The sequence below is a fragment of the Pyrgilauda ruficollis genome, unplaced genomic scaffold (assembly GCF_017590135.1).
Source record: "Pyrgilauda ruficollis isolate IOZ18807 unplaced genomic scaffold, ASM1759013v1 scaffold5, whole genome shotgun sequence".
Taxonomy (NCBI): Eukaryota; Metazoa; Chordata; class Aves; order Passeriformes; family Passeridae; genus Pyrgilauda; species Pyrgilauda ruficollis.
Window position 1 is genome coordinate 11,562,630 of NW_024526599.1, and position 14,977 is coordinate 11,577,606.

The 14,977-nt window shown below is 37.5% G+C and overlaps 1 long non-coding RNA gene across 1 annotated transcript; it reads right to left on the minus strand.

The window, feature by feature from the left end:
* Positions 1-12,536: 12,536 nt before the first annotated feature.
* Positions 12,537-14,879, minus strand: LOC121360309. Its single transcript, XR_005956184.1, has 3 exons — positions 14,629-14,879; positions 13,782-13,910; positions 12,537-12,732 (listed from the first exon to the last, which is right to left on the minus strand). It is a non-coding gene; the product is annotated as an uncharacterized LOC121360309 (long non-coding RNA).
* Positions 14,880-14,977: the final 98 nt, after the last annotated feature.

Below are 14,977 nucleotides of genomic sequence, written 5' to 3' on the forward strand. Positions count from 1 at the left end.
AAAATTATATGAACTGAGTTAAAATTTCAACTTAGCTTGATAAAGCTTATTCTCAGATTCACTGAAATAGAGAGTACAGGCTTTATATTTGTGTGTGTGCTCATACAGATTATTTTTTCCTTAAATTATGTAACTGTAGATGAATATTAGTTGCTTTTTTCCTTTGGGCAGGAACTTGTTAAGAGACAGCAGAGGCTTCAGAAGGAATTGCTAAGATGTTGGTTTAAAATTGAACTAAATCTTACTGTATGACTGTCTTTATAATAATTTAAGCTAACTATGCACATTTGATGCTGAAATATTGCTAGAAATGGATTTTACATCACTATGCCAATTTAGATAACTTATTAAAGGCACTATTATTTTGGGAAATTGGATAATGTTAAACTCTAAAAGGCCATTGCAAATAATTTAATTCATTGAGAAACAGCACTTAACAGAAAAGAGAAGAGAAAAGAAAGTATTTTGGATGACATTTAACTTGACTTCATTTGGTCAGGAGACCTTGAAATTCTCATATGGGCTTACTGAATACAAATCAATGTTTGTTTGGGTTTTATTTATTTTTTTCTTCCTTTCTCAATGGGTTATTTTCAGGGACATTCAAGCAATCTCAGCACAGTCTTTTTTTTTTTTTTTTTTTTTTTTTTTAAAGAAAAAGAATGAAAACTTTTCTTTAGACAAAGATATTCAGTCCTAAAAATGATAAAGTCTGGTCAATCCATGTTTGTTGTTTCTTTCTCCATTGCTACTAAAAATAAATCCTTCAGGAGAACATTACTTTAGCTCACTTTTTCATTATTTCCAGAGGCAAAAGCTGGCAAGGCAATTTATAATTCAATTTTTGCTAAATCCACAACACCTAATATATATGTCAGGCATTTCAACGGCAGGGTACTTTGGGGATAGGTGATAAATTGTGCTGATTATAAGTGCAAGCTGTTCTTCTAAAATATCATATCCAAAAGAAGGCAAGTATTATTAGGAAAACGAAATGTATCTTTAGAATGTCCAGAAACATAAGAGATAATCGCTTCATGTGAATATATTTTCCCTTGAGTTTTACAGCTCAATATTAAGGTTTTACCATGGTTTTGATAGCACTCATCTGAATGGAAGGACCATCATAAGTTGGTAGTCTTTCAGCAGCCACATAGCTCTTAGGCCTGCAATAATTCATTTCCCCTAAAAAAGGGCTTTACTGTGAAACCTGAAACATGGTCATAATAATTTTCTGATTATGCTGGGGAATGTGAAAAGTCTAATTATTATTCTGGAGTATAATCTGTCCTGATCTTTTAAACAACTTTTCAATATTTCCATGTATTTTCCTGTGGTGTACACATGGCTAATTGTTTATCAATACTGCAGAGCAAAACCAAAAACATTCTTCATAATAATCTTGGTTGTTAAAATAATCTGAAAATGAGGAAAAAGGTACTATGTCCCGGGAACTTTCCTGTCACTTTCTGCTTTTTAAAACCAAAAATCTCTTAGTATTTCAAAGGTGAGATAAATGTATCAGCTACAAACAGAACCAAAAAATAGGCAAATGTAGGTGGTGGCTGAGATTTGGGGAGTGATGGAAACCTTTTTAATTTTATGTTGTTGGTCTGAATCTATCTTGGCTGATTTTGACTTAGCTGCTCAGCAGATGCTCCTTTTTGTCTTGCCAACCATAATTTGTATCCTGATCAGACTCTCGGAGGAACAGACTAATTTTGTGACTTTTTTAAAAATCAATTTAGTACTCATCCTATACTAGCATCTTGTCTGAGGCATACTTCCTTGTCTTTAACTTTTCAGGAAATTGTTTTCTTGCTTTAAGGCAGGCACCCTTATTATTTTTTCTAAAATTCACCTTAAAGGAAAGAAAATAAAATTACAAATTTTATATGCATCTAAGTTTAAATAAAGTATCAGTAATAAACCAATAAGGGTTAGAGTAAAAAAATACAGCTTGAAAAGCTCTCATTATTTCAAGTTTCTACTTTTCTGCTACTTTTATTTCTGTTTCTTTCAAATTGTGTCCTAAATCTTCTTTAGAGGTTCTCCTTATTTTGTATAGTATCAGCAACCTTTTGTGGACTCAAGTGCTTCAATCCTCCTTGCCCTCAAACTCTCAGTTTTTGTATTATCTAAACTCATTTAATGAAGAAGATGAACAAAATTGGAAAACAAATGATTACTCATGAACCAGACCAGCTTAGTGTGCGCACTTGTCTGAAAGACTGATGAGATAATACCTGCAAAAGAATGGTCTGCTCTGACAGGAAAAGGAGAACCAATGTATCCTGAACACCCAATAGCTCATCTGGCAGTAAACGAGAGGTCAAAATGTCACTCTTCCAGTCCTGCCCCTTGTGGTGTTAGAAATCTACGAAAGAAGTCCTAATATCTGCTCAACAGTATTATAGGCATTCTTTTAGCATGGGTGGGAAATTAAAAGTGTGCGGAATTATGGATAAAAAATATATATTCTCAAAGGAAAAATGGAACAACTTTGGAGAAGATTGAAAAATACACTGCAAGGAAGTCAGTGAGAAACAGATTCTTCAGCAAGAGGCAGGGAGAGATGCTTCAAGAAATTTGAAGAAATAGCAAAGAATAAAATGGGGAAGAATCATGCAAGTGTTTGCCCTCTTATTTTAGTCTTTCCCTTTGGGATTCAAAAATAATTCCTTAAAAAGGGGGATGAGAGAATTGTAGTTGAGAATTGCTTGCTCATGATTGATGATACGAGGCAGGCACAGTTTCTGTTTGGCTACTTTTCTTGGGCAGAGAAGGACGCTGTGTTACAATACCCTTCTAGATAAAGACATGCTGAAATTTGTAAGCCTGTTAGTTGAACCTAATCTCACACTGGTAAAAGCTGTTACTACAGCAAGTCAGATTGAATCAGCTGTTAATAATGCAAAGATGTCATTACTTCCCAAAAGATTCTTAGCACAGCTTGTTGGAGAGAATAATATTTTTTTGTGTTATTAGAAGCAGACGTAGAAGGGACACTGTCTACTGTATGAGTAGCAAGGTTTTTGATTTTTTTTCTGAAGAGAGTTTTAAAGGGCAAAGAAAAGACACAGACTAAAGAAGCTAAATAATTCAATTTTTTATCATTATTTTCCATTAGATAAATTAAAATTTGGGCTTTTGGGCTTCCAAAATTCCTATTATGGATACATCCTTGGCATTGAAGAGTGTGGTAGAGAAGAAGGTAGTTTTTTCAGAGGCAATTTTTATTTTTGAACATATTTTTCTATGCCCTGATGACACATGAAAGGACTTGTTAGAGTCTTTATGATTTGAATGGGACAGAATTGAGGATGGCCTGTAAATATTATCAAGCCAGTGTAAAAAGCATAGTTTTCAGCCTTCTGGAATAAGAGCAGACCTTTGGTGTAGATGCAGACTTTTTACTGTTTTTCTCATTCTTGGGGTTTTTTGTGGTTTTTATGAGTTATTTTCCAATTTTTTTTTAGGTGGGGAAGGACTGATTAATTAGTTGGTGGATTTTGGGCACTGTTTATCATACCTTCTGTTCTTGTGTATGAATTTATATACAAAAATTTAGAATTTGAATGACTGATGTAGTATTTCTAAAACCTCTCCTGCTGAGAGGGCTGAAGAAGACAGGAAGGTTTGGTCTTGTGAGTCTCAGGGATCTTGAATACAGGCAAAGCATATATTTTGATATTGAAATATAGATAACTATTTTCAAAATAAATACAAACACATGTCCTCCTGAATATTATACTTGTTAAGCGGACTGCTAAAATTGTTACTAATTGAGATTATTGTTACTAATTGTTGCTAATTGAGATTAAGAGAGACAATTTCAGATTTCACCCAGGAGCCAGCCTTCAGCCAATCCCCTAATTATGAGAGTCTGTTTCTATAGACTCCCTAAAATAAGCATAATTGAATAAAGGTCTTTTCTCTCTTTTTCACAGCAATCAAAAGAGTTTAGTTTGACTTTCAAAGGATTTTGCAGAAGCATCCTTTTGGGTGTATGTGCACTTAAAAAGGCAGCAATAGAGTAAGTATAGGAAGCAATGGATGAAGGAGACAAGACCAGGATCTGAGCAGTGTGATAGGAATGCCGAGGTGCCACTAAAATAATCCATTGGCCTTTACATACTTTTCTGGTAGAAAATAATAGACACAGAGTCTGTATTAACCTTGTGTTCTCTAAATCTGGGCAGATGTAAATCCTATCTCAAAAAATGAGATGAGATTATTAATGAAAGAAAGCTTTTCAGGTGATGTCATAGGCCTTGAAATATATGGCAGGATCAAAAAAGTACAATTAAGGTTTTCTTAAATCACTTCAAAGTAAATGTGATTTGTTTTTTAATTGGTTCAAAGGCTTCCCTGAGAGGTATTCCTCCTGGTTTTCCTATTATGACCAAAAGTTGAAGAAAAAACTGTATCCATTTGAACATGGAAAATCTGGAACTTCCATAGTATATGGTGCCCCTGTTTTGTTGCAAAACCCAGGTATTTAGGGTTGAGATTTTTGCAAGAAACATTTCAGAGTTTGCTGTCATTAAGAGGGTGAAAAGAGGGAGAGATACCAAGACTGTAATGAATTTTATAATGTCGAGGAAATTTTAGCGAAGTTAAAATAAATAGAGACCTTGGGCAAATGGAAATCAAACTTTCAGTTACTCTGAAATGGATTCTGGCTCATTGGATCTAGCTGACACTTTGATGTGTTTAAATCCTTGCAGACGCTATGTAAGAGCTGAACCCAGGCCAACTGCACCCCCTCTGCCCTTGCAAATGCAGAAGCGGTGGTATCTCAATGGTAAGAGAACCAGCTCTTTCAAGAAGGAAATTTGTAGATATAACATGAGCAGTGGCTGTCATTAAAAGTCAAATGACTACTTTTAGATGTTGGTGAAGGTTATCAGAAGGCAAATATAGCACATTAGATTACATAACGTACTTTCAGGATTTTGCCGTGTTTTCCTGTTTAAAACAAAATCCATGTTGTGAAAGAGGTAAAAAGGCAATGAACATAGTTTTTATTTTACTGTAATTCAACAGTAATTTCATAATCAGAGGTATCTTTAAAGGTATAAACATTTCCCATTCCTACAGTTAATATCCTAAAACTCCACATTCATAATAATGCTCTTGCAATAAGCAGCAAAACAAATAGTTTGTGTATGAAGTTATTTACAAGATACCAGTAACAATAAAGTTTGTGCTCTGAACAAATTTTTTTGCTGTGAACTAGATACAAAAAAGTCAGGAAACATGAGGAAACCCTAAGACAGTATAATTCTAGCACTTGGTTTTAATTAAAAACTTTTTCTAGACCTTAAGCCACATGTTACTTGTATATATTATCAGGATACAGGAAAGAAGAGAAATTTCACTGAGGCTTGTTAACCCAATATTCAAGGCAGTTCAGTTAAGAAAAGGAGACCAAACAATAAATGGGGAAGGCTGTGAAATGCAGGTGAAATTCTTTCAGTGAAATCAGAATGATGGCACTTTGTAGCATGGGATTCTGAAAAATGACTAGAGGCTCTGTAAGGAGAAATTAATCCTTTTTTATTTTCATGACATATTCTCAAAAATGTCTAAAGCATCTGAAACAGCCACTTATTAGATCAAAAAAGTGATCAAATTAAAATTCAATTTTTCTTGAAGAAATAAAGTGAAATGAAGGCCAAATGAAGGCCCTGTGTAACATGAATTTTTTTAGCTTTCTGTTTCTATGCAGTCAGTGAAGTTCAGTGTTAGTATCGCAAGCTGAATTTTCTGATTGGAAAGAAAGTAAAAAAAAGATTATAAAATTCTGTGATTCATTCAGAGTATCACGGCACTGGGACTTATTCTATAAATATTCCAGTGTACAATGCAGGACTGTAGCCAAATAAAGTACTCTGTGACGGACTTGGAAGTACTTAGGAAGGTGGATCATCTGAAAAAATTGTTATCTGAAAAAGGATTGACTTCCAATGCTGCTTGTGAAATAGCTTTAGCAATGAAATATGTGCCAGAACAAGAAAGGAAAACCACCAGATGAAAAAATGGGATGGATAAAGTGCATGACACAACAAAACAAAAAGCTTTCCTTAAAACTCCATTGTCATAACATATTCCTCTGCTGGGTCCATGAACAAAACACTTCCCAGGAAGTGCAGTGCAAGAGCAGGAGGTCGATGAAAGTTATAGATGGGGAAGCAAATGCAGCTGAGAGGTTCAGAACGGGGTATATAGCACAGAGCTGTGAGCCAGAGCAGCTCTGAACACTGTGCTGAGCACAGGACAGGAAAGTGCACAGGAACAAGCATATTCTGGGACTGAGCCGAGCTGCGTACAGCTGAAGTGTTCTTACAGACAAGCTACTTTAAGAAAAAAAATGATGTCACTCTTTTTACATTGCAAAAATGTAGGCTAGCATACCCTCCTGATGGGGAGTGCAGATACAGTGATAGGGCCAGGAGAGCTATGCTTGAGGTTAACTGAATGCCTAACATGTGTGTCCAAGTGGGAGGAAACTGTGGTGAGACAAGAAATGAGAGAAATAATTCATTTAGTGTCTGGCATGATGACTGTGAATTTCTTTAAAGACAATTTCTTTATATTGTGTAGGTTTGTGGGCTTTTGTGTCTTTCTTGCTGCTGGAAAGAAGTACATCTCCTTGCTAGGACTAAATTATGATCACTTCAGTTTTGTGACTATTAATCAAGAGAAGGCATTTGCAAGCCTTTCCCAGCCACATATCCTTTGAGGGTTTTGAAAGCTATAGAATGCAGTTTGTTATCTGTCACTGCGGGGCCGTGCCAAGTTCCATGATGCAGTGAAAGCAAAGTCATACGCTGCAGCTGACACTTTCCCACTGACCTCAGCTCATTGCACTGCATAAACAGAAGCTATTACAAGTCAATATGGCTCTTGGAGTGGGGCTATGCTGAAAGGAGTGCAAGAAAGCTTTCCACGTTTCTGCAGGGTTCAAAGTGAACAATGTGCTTTTTCTGTCACATCAGCAGACGAGGCTGTCATATCCTCAGTTCACCTCATAAATAATAGGCATAGAGGACAGTTGTATAAGGCTGCAGTTCAAAAGGGTTCTAATCTGACAGCAGACACTGCCTTTCCTTCAGATGCTCACCTTTAGCCATGCTTAATGGTTGGTGTGTTTCAATTTAATACTGCTTGCTTGGTGAATCAACACCCAGGCTTGTAGGCAAAGCCTTGCAAGGAGAAGCCACTGGGCAAAGGACCAAAAAAAAAAAAAAAAAACCAAAAAACTTGAGGCAAAGCCTGGCAGCACTATGGCAGCTTCTGTGAGAAGACACAAATTTTGGAGCAGGTCGCCAGGCTTGGGAACCTGCCACATACCTTTTCTGGTTTGGTGGCAGATGTCAGGGAAAAGGATTGAAAGGAATCGGCGGTGGCCTCTGGGAAGCCACTACCAATCAGGAGGTGGTGGTGGGCAGAGGGGTTGTTTTGCTTCCTGCCCCACCCCCGGAGGTAAATGTGAAGGATTGGAGAAATAAAGCAGGGATTTATTGGGAGGGAGCAGATTTACTAGGAACCGGTGGGCAGGGAAGCATTAACCTTCTGCTCCCTCTCTGAGCTGATCTACTGGTGGTGGGGCACACAGCTCCTGTCCCTGCCTGTCTTTCTCTCGGGGTCCTCAAAACAGGCCATGAGGCCATGGCACCCTGTATGGGGGCATTTCATTTCCTCCCTTTCCCCCGTGATCTGCCAACGTAAACAACTGCCTACTTTCACCTAAACTGAAAACCAGATCTGCCTCTAATCACGTTGGGTGACTGTTGACATGTGTAGAGTTTGATATTTTGATAATATTATATGTCTGTGATAATACTTCATTACAGTTATGTCCTTGGCTATAATTCTTTCAACACAGTCACTTTTGTCCTGCCCTTTGAGTTACAGGAAAGCATTGTAAGGCCACGTTTTGCTCTGATGGTCACATTACAATTCAGATGATTTAGAATCAATCAGCATTTGATATACCTTTGAGAAAGAGCAAGCAATACATATATTTTTCTTGGTTTTTTTTCTTCTAAAGGAAATTGTGCATGTGTTTGGGAGAAAGGGGAGAAGACTTTTTTCCCCTTCTCAGATTTGCTCGTAATTTGAAACCATTACTTGTGTGTTGTTATATAATATTATACTCCTCCATTTTACAGACTCTTTACAGTTAAATCCTGATTGCTTGCCTACACAGAAGAGATCATTAAGCCATAATTTGAAAATTAGCACGCTGATCAGCAGCTTATACAATGAATCTGTGGGGTTTTTTCCTTTTCATACAGAAAGAAGTGTATGTTAGATTGTGCTTTTAGTTTAATCTCTACTAAGTAATATGCCTTGTGATTTGAACAGCAGAAACTTGTTCCTATATTTTGAGTGAATAAGGTAAACCTTTGATTACCACTTTCACAGATGTTAAATTCTCTACTTATGTTTTATCAATAGTCTGAAATCCCATAAATGCTCTAGTGGAGATAATACAATATTTAAGCATCTGCCAAAACAAAAGTTTAGGTATTGTTTGAAAATGAATTTAGTGACTTGTAAAATCTTGAAGAATATTTCTGATACTTCCTTCCTTGAAGTAAAATTTTCCTTTGGATCACTAAATTAAGACATTTCATTTAGATGAACATGTAATGTATTGTGTTGCTATTAACCAGTTTTTATTAATCATATAAAGTAAGATTAAATTGGCTCTAGAAGCAGAGCAATTTGTATTTGCAAAGTTACTCTATGTTTTCCAGAAATTTGTTCTGAAGATCATGGGGACAGACTGCATAATGCCTTTGTTTTGTTTCCTAAAACCAGCAAATTAGACCAATAAAAATATATTTCTGCAAGGAAGGTAAGAATTGAGTGCTTTTGAAGTAGATGCTATGCCCAGGCTTGATGCCTCAGGTAAAAAAAGGACATTTTTTGCAGTTGGATATAATTTCTATAAAGTTTCCTGGAAGAAGTGCCCGACATATGTTTAGCATGAAGAATGTTGAAGAGACTTATATTTTGAGTCTGCTAAAGCACACACCTGGTGCATCTTCCTGCCTGTAATCCTGAGCCCATAAGATTCTGGACAATATGAATATGCCTTTTTTCCTGTTCCTGATAGTGGAAGATGGAGATGAACAAACCTATGCAGGAGCAACTGGGAATGTGTTGACTTAATCCTTAATGAGAATTGTAAGAATGTTTTTCTTGTGCAATCCTTTTAGACTGCCATCAGTACTCAAGACAAGAATATAATTCTGTCAGAGGAATTATGGTCTTTCTTGATTCATTTAGATTCACTTCACTACGGATGTTTGGCCTGAAGGCAGGGTTCTTTTGGTGTCTCCAGCTGGAACAGTGTCTGCCAACCTGCAGAACATGCAAGTTCAAGTATCTGCTTGTGCATGGAGTTCAGCTTGGCTCTTCATCATGCAAAGAGGATGCCTCCATATTATAGTTTCGTGATTCACTTTTCCCCATAAAGGTGGGAGCTGTTCCCTGAGCACATGCAAATGTGTCTCTGGAGAAGGTCTGCATCTGGGTTCCCACTGTGGTTGATATGAAGGTATTAATCTCAGATCTAGAGAAGGTCTGAAGATGCATGCCCAAACATTACCCACAACTCCACAATATCTCTACGAGATCTCTGTAAACCCCTAAATTCAGACGAGAGGTGTGATTTCTCTCTTACAACATTTGCAATTTTCTTCTGTGGGAAAGTACTTGCAGGTTTGAGATAAGACTGAAGACCTCTTATTTCTTATAATAACCTGATCTGTTTCACCTTTTAATTTTGATTTCTAGTTGTTTTTTTTTTGTGTAGTAAGAAAGAGTTATAAAGACAGGCACTGACTCTGCAGATGCAGGAGCAAGAATGAATGTCTTGGAAGTGGAAGACGTGAGGACTGAGAGCGAAACCTGAGAAAAACTACTGTTATTCTTCTTGCTGGCCTAGCTGTGTTTAACCAGAGGGGAAAAGAATTGATATAAGAAACAGGAACTAGCTCCAGCTGCTGTCTGTCTTTCTCATGAATACTCAAAACTCCCAAGCTTTTTGTGAAAGTCTCCCTCACATTTTTATTTTGTCCAGCCTGAATTTTTTTTTCCCAGCAGATGTTAAAACCAACCTTTTACTTGCAAGAAGTTTTGCTTTGATGATTCATTATAGTCTGAAAAAAAGTTCCAAATCAACTGTTAGATAAGAAAAGAGTAAAGCAGTGTTTGGAGAATAAAACTGACAGAATAATAACCTGGCTGATTACAAGGTTAGGTGCTGGTGTTTCACTTAATAAGCTAAATATTCACAATCTCTTTTTGACTTAGGTGTCCAACCTATAGATGTATCTTTTCTTTTTCAATGAACTTTTCATCCTTTTACTGACATTAGTTCTTCTTTTTATTCAATTAACCCAGAAAGAAAGCTTCTGGCAGGGCGAGTCAGCTGTTGTCTGCTGAAAAGAGACATACAAATCTTGTCACATAGCTTTTATTTCTATGGTCAGGAACCCTCAGGCCTGTTATTAAGGCAACTTAGGCTTGTGTGGAACTTTGCTGTCTCCTGCACACTCTGAAATAAGATTACATGATGGAGAAGATCAATTTACTGAGAACATGTAGGCTCAGAATATTAAGCTTTTTGTGCAATCACATCTCCTCTCTAGCTGTGTGGCAGAAAAGCTAGCCACAAGATCCTTGACAAATTAGATATTACCACATCTAACTGTGTATATTTAAGCTTATCAAACTGAATCGTTGCATTGTGACTGTGCTCTTACACAGACAAGGACTCCATTTAATAAATGCAGTGCCATTTAATAGTAATTAATCACCCAACTAAAATGTCACATTAAGGTCAAAGAGACCAGGAGACAAAAAAGAAGAGAACATTAAATTCAGCTGACAAACATAGGAAAAGAGAATATAGAGCCAAAGAAAGTTCTGGGACATTGGCAGTGGTAAAACATTTAATCCAAACTTCTTTACTTTCCATTCAGTTCAGAAATAATCACATTCACTTGGTTCAAAGCAAGGTCATTTTTGTAACTTTTAAATGAAATTTCCTCATTGCGTGTACAGTGACAGCCCATTGCAAGCTTGGAATTGTTGGTGCATTTTACAGACGTTGTATTCTCAGCATTTGCTGTTTCCTACCTCCCTGTGTCTCTCCTTTTTTCTTTGCTATTATGACATTCTTCATTTGTGTGGAATTTTCCTTGATATGTCCTGAATGCGAGCACTCTAGAAAGTCTCAAGTTTTTGAAGTTTACAATGCAGAATTTGATTTCACATTACTACTGTGTAGTGCTTTAGCTTTTGTTGTGGTTTAATCATTCAACGGCAACAAAACCAAAAAGAAGTCATTCAGTTAAGTAAGAGGATTATTTGTGTTCCATGTTTCTATAAACAGAAACTCTACATAGGAAGCTGTTTCAGAGGAAACATATTTGCCATCTGTGGAAGCAAATATATATAGAATTCCTCATTCTAAAAGTGGGATATTGCAGAAAAGGAGAAATTCCATTGTTAATCCAACTTCTTCACAATTGTGTTACAATTTCAATGTAAGTGTATGAACAGGTTTATACATGTGGCTGTATGTGTATACACTTGCATTATTTCTCAGTGTCCTTTTTCTTTTCCTTTCTTTTATAGAATTTAGAAGCAAGCAATCACTATCCACTTTTAAGACACATATTTTGAGAAGCTAAATATACTGGTTTCTGTCCATGAAGAAATGAACTTGTAAAATACAGTCAAGGATGAAAATATGTTATTGTCAGTGGACATTACAAAATTCAGACAAATGGCTTCTAAATAGACTTGTTTTTTTAAGCATCTATCATTTCTCCTTCCTGTTCCAGAGTTCTCAGTTTTATGTCCAAGGATTTTTGTATTAGCATTGTGAAAAAGAGTAATTCTTCAAAAATTACTCTACATTTGGCAAGATCTGTCTTTATAACTTCTGCGTCAGTCCAAAGAATTTTGGCCTTTCCAAAGGTTAAATATTATCTTTCAAAATTGTGTAATTCTGTCTTTGTCAGGAAATGTCTCCATTTTCTATAATAACCTTTTTTTTCCTTACTTTAATGTCAAAAAGTTCACATATGAATGCTCAAACTCATGATATTGAAATATTTGTCACTAATTTCTCATACTTAGATGCATGGTAAATATTAACTTGGTACTGATCCTGGCTCTGACACATCTGGAGAGGCATTTTCCTGCGTTAAGTGAAATCATAGTTTGCAGTGCTGGCTATCATACACTGATGCACATTTTAGTTTTTAATGAAGGTTTTGATGATGCAAAATTCCAGAGTTCTGATGGTAACATCTGAATTACCTTTGCAGGCTTTGTAGATGCAAAATTACCATTCTCTATCAGTTGTCTACATTTGTGCTGATTTCTGGAAGAACAGAGTTCACTGTATTTCCACAGAGCTTCTGGGACAATCCTACAGACATGACCTTATTTCTTACACAGCCCTGACAGTCCTTCAAGAAAAGCATGTTTGACAGTATAGGTTGAAATATTATCTCGTTTATTTCATGAGCCAGTGGTTTCCAAACTGTGGTCGCATTCCAACCTAGTGGGCTGTCTTTAGTAGAGTTTGGCTGGTCTGTGGTCTGCAGCAGATCCTGTGGTTAGCTGGGCTTCCATTAGGAAGAAAATTTTCTGGCCAGTAGCACAGCCTCTTCCAAGATGTGTGATCCATAGCTCCTGGAACACAACAGGGTCTTACATTCGACTTTTGGTATCATAGGCAGATTTTTTTTTTCCAAACCTAGTTTGTGCTGTGTTTGAACAAACTAACAGTTGGCCACACAGCAATTGGTAGCTCTAGTAGTAGGCGATTTGCCTTTTAAAGGCTATTTTCAGCAGCTAGAGGAAAGCCAGTCATTTTTGTAAGTGCAATACACAGCTCATAGCAGAGGTAGTTTGGAAATGTTTAGCTAAAGTATAACATTCATCAGCATTTCCAACTTTCTGTTCTGGTTCTGTTGTTTTGTTTTCTTTTCTTTCATTGGCATCTCTATAATGGCACTCCACCTCCACTTGTGTCTTGCATTCATCCTTTCATACACTCTGACTTTGGCCCTTCTCTTTTTCTTTTACTTCAACTTTGGTTTCTGCCTTCAGTTCCTTTCTCACCCTCCTTCTTGCCCTCTCTCAACTTTGCAACTCCTATAAACTTGCTGCATTTCCAAATATGCCTTCTACTTGTCCTGGCTGTACAGGCCACTACTTTTACTCCATTGCCTCTCTGCCTGGGGTGCACTGAGAGTGAAAGGGCTTTGGTCTCGACTCTGTCCTTTCCAGAGACTGCTCTCGTGCTATCTGTTGCTTCAAAAAACTCCTTGTTCAGCTCCTTGTAGCTCTAGATTGAAACATGCTCTTCTGACAGACTTCTTGGGGACAAACTAGTTATTGTATGTACACTCTGAGCATGTGCAGCGTGAGCTTTTGAGAAGACTTGGCTAAATATGGGTGCAAGTATGTTGCTGTTGCTTTGGTAACCTTGTCAAAGTACCCTGCTAAACAAACAAGTACACAAAGAAGAGAATATCTTTCTTTATATCCCAGGTGTTTGAAATGCGATTGTAAAATGTTTATTTGTGAAAAAAGAATCAGGAAGCAAACTTTTCATTATAAAATGTACATTTTTTTGCCAGAAGGCGTGGCTCCAACATATGTAACATTGTTCAGTGTGTACATTTGCATTTTTTTTTGCACAACAGTATGGGTGTAACAGTGTCTTCACTTCCCACCTGTGATTTGCTTGTGATCAGCACATTATTTTCCACGGAGTTGTTGCCAGAAGATGGGGCTTTCAAAACACGAGGAAATATGGAGTAGTTTGCTGTCTAAATGAAATGCTGTAGTTTGACTCACTATACCTAAAGGACAGGGGAAAATGGACACTTTAAAAGTAAATTCAATTTTAGTTACAAAAAACCCCACAAGTCTTGTGCTAATGTCCGTCAAACCTACCTGCATTTGACACTTCTGTTAATAGTGACATAAACCCACCATTGCAGTTGCCTCACTTTAAACTTCTAAGAAATTACTTGGTGCAGTAGATCTCAAGAGAGAAATAAATCACTGATCTAAATGCTAATTTCATCTTCACTAACTGTTTGTATGACGGTGATTATGTCAGCGTAGTCCCATAACTAGCAAAAACTGGGGGCTCTCCTGTCCAAACCCATGGCCTCTACATGAGCAAGGCCCAGTTTAAAAGGGTTTTGTTTTATGAGCTGAACTTAGTGCAAGCATAACTGTGACCCAATGAATTGGGACAAATACTTTCAAGATCCCTACACATAGAGCAACCTACATAAAACACAGGGAAAGAAGCCTGCTGGCCTGCAAGGGGGGATAAATATGCCCTTGATACTCTCCTCTTCTGAGCCTTGGGGGCTACTGGTGCCTTTGAAAGGATTGCTCCCACGATGCGGCTCACAGGGAGTCAAAGCAGACACTGCATTATGTATACATATATGTGTAAAGGCTGTATGTTCTGGTCACAAAACAGAGGAAGCAGGCTGGGCTGATGAAGTCCCTTTTCTTCCAAAATACTTGCCCCCTTCCTGAGCAATGCCATAAGGAGCTTACCTTGCTGAGGATCCCTCACCCCCTCCAGGGGACAGCATTCCCCAGCCTGTGCCTGCGCTGCGACATGCTGGGTGTCTTTTATTTGTTTTCTTTCCCGGTGATACTACCCCTCTTGGGGCAGACGCTTTAGTGAGATGGATCGCACTCAGGTAACTGGCAGTTCAAGGAAGTCCTTCCCCGGGTTGTTTACACCAAGGCGTTTTAGAGCAGCCATTTAGCTTCCACCCTGTCCCACCCCGCTGACCAGCTGTAAGTGTAAAGGCCGCCAGTGGGCCTGTAGGTCGCTGATAAACTAAACCCCCATTTGGCAGGCAAGGAAGCCAGAACGATAAGGATGTTGATTTATGTT